A 2,555-nucleotide genomic window follows, 5' to 3' on the forward strand; every position below is an offset into this window, starting at 1 on the left:
TGGGTTATCTTTCGAATGACGTGATGGAATTGGCAATGTTTTACTCTTTAAACCAGGTGGTAGGTAAACTGTTGTTATATTATTCTTTATACCTTCTTATAGGTGCTTACATTGCAAAACAGAAATAGAAACAAAATACATAAATACAACGTTCTATCAACTTCCGACAATGCTGCCGTCTCCCCATCGCGGAGGCAAAGCCGTGGGCATGCGCACCCTCCTCCTCCCCTTCCCTTCTCCCGCCCGTCATGAGAAACAGATTCTGGAATCAAATAGAAAGAACATGACTTAGTTACACTAAAGATGCATCATAACTTGAATATTCTCTATTGTGCTGGTGAAAAATGCTACCTTTAGGAGTCCGCTAAAAATTTATAGATTAAAAACTGTTTAAGATAAGCGGTGAACTTGATTAAAACTACTAACGAATAAACGGATTTAATCCATTTTCTCTTCAAAAAAGGATAGTTTTGAGAAAAGTTTTATACATTCTTTATGACTGCTATGGGTTCTATTTTTAAGAGCTATAAACTGCAAATTTAGAAAAAGAGAAGTGTCACTAAAGAAGAGATCATTTGTGCTGATTCTTTACTACAAATTAAGCCGCATGCTGAAGGCTAGCTTAGCTGTGCAGCTACAGCAAAACCTGAATGACGGCCCGATTACATAAAAAAGGTAACTGAAATACAAACCTCTTACGCCACTTGCAGGGAAACAATCTGAAATTCAGCAGACTAATCACGCATGTTTAGAGAATTCGCTTCACGATTTGTACAAGGGAAACCTGCTCCTACACACGCCAGCGCTCACAGCCCCGGGGAACAACCTGCGCCAGGGGCTCCTCCCGGCTGGCGGCCGGCCTGTCCCGCCCGGTCAGGAGCTCCATGGGCAACACGAGGCTCACCCTGTGTGTCTGCAGCGCTCGGCAGGTGCTTCCCAGGGGGAAGCCGGTGGGCACGCCGGTCTGGGTGTCCTGCACTAACTGATCACGTCTAACTAATGGTAGTTTGGCCACGACAGCCATACCCGCTCTCTCTGAAACGTGTCCAAACGCGACAGTTACTCATTTACCTCTTAAGTCCTCAGTCCGAGCACCTGTGAAGGGAGCGGCCCACGCTGCCCACTGCTGACGTGACAGGGCGCTGCGCAGTGCAGCTGACCAGGAAACGCCATCCAGGCAGCTGGCCGTCCTCCTCGTCTAAGGGATATAAATGCCCTGCTGCGCACTCTCCACTGGAAGTCAGTGACCTGCCTGCGGCCTGCAAGGTGACAGTGGCAGAGAGGCCGGGACACGCTGGGTGAGGGTCCGGGCCGAGCCTGCCTCAGTTCCTAGCTGTGTGGCCTCGGCGGGGCTCTCGGGCCCGGGTTTCACGTGAGTTGACACCCACGTCTTCTCTGCAGGCGGCTCTGCAGGCGGGTGAGCGCTCGTGAGCGGCGGCCACCGTCACCACTACAGCAAGGCGCGGGCCGACGTGGGCAGGGCTGCGTGTCCACGCCGCTCCACGTCCCTGTCAGGGGTGGCTGTTTGTGGTAAATCAGGTCCCTCACCTCACTTGACACCACAAAAAACGGGTATCGACTGGAACACTAGAGGGTGCTGACCACGGCAAACAATGCAGGCCGATTAATGCTGCCAAGTTCTTTGCAGTATAAATCCTATAAAGCAGACCTTTAAGACCTCGGCTATTTATTCTCTCAGGAGAATTAAAGCAATTCTTACAGAAATATATTTTCAAAGTCATGTCTCGACTTGTTTTCTAACTATCAGCCTTCCAGTGGCACACGACGGAGGGCCAGTTTCTCCATCACCTCCCCCGAGTCCACCGACAAGTGAGAGCGCGTCCCCCCACCTACGGCCCTCCAGGGTGCCCACCGACAGAGGCAGCACCTTCCAGACCAGCCTGAACGAGCAGGCTGGCCAGCAGCCCACAAGCAGGACCGTAAAGACCAACACCCAGTTTAAAAACGGGGAGACAAATATGAGCCAAATTCATAAAAGAATGCAAATGGGCTTTAATAAGCTTACTTTTCAAAGTTTCTTTTCATTTTCTAGAAAGCACAGAAAGATGTGAGTCGTCAGACTGACAGCGCAGAAGTCACAGCTGGCTGAGGTCCAGGGAATGGGGCTGCTCTCTGCGGTGAGCAAAGCCCCGGCCAGGCCCCCGCAGGGCGCGGCTCCCTCGTCTGGCGAACCTCCCCCAGCTAGCGATCTAGAGGGCAGAGCAACACCAAGTCGGAGGGGCTGGAGTGGGGAGAACCAGGGTGGCAGGCGGCACAGAGGGGCCTGTCCGCCCCCTACTGGGCACCAGGAATGGAGCTTGGAGGGGCCTGGCCGCCCGTCTCCTGCGCACCTGTCTGCCTCCCAGACAGAAGTCAGGTACTGCTGGGTTCCCAGCCATAACGACACCAAACACAAAGCATTAAACACTAAACTTCCAACTCTAGCACTAAGAACTGGAAGGAAATTATTATGGCTTTGCTCATATTCAAAGTTAGCTACAAGGATGATGACCTTTGCTCTATCTATATTTCCTAATTCTTACAATGAACGTACA

General features: G+C 51.4%; 1 protein-coding gene across 1 annotated transcript in view; it reads right to left on the bottom strand.

Moving 5' to 3' along the window:
* ADARB1 (adenosine deaminase, RNA-specific, B1) overlaps positions 1-2,555 on the bottom strand; it is a 97,654-nt gene that overhangs the window by 61,121 nt on the left and 33,978 nt on the right. The gene's annotated exons all lie outside the window — the stretch shown is intronic.

Source organism: Propithecus coquereli, unplaced genomic scaffold, assembly GCF_000956105.1.
Source record: "Propithecus coquereli isolate 6110/MARCELLA unplaced genomic scaffold, Pcoq_1.0 Scaffold399, whole genome shotgun sequence".
NCBI lineage: Eukaryota > Metazoa > Chordata > Mammalia > Primates > Indriidae > Propithecus > Propithecus coquereli.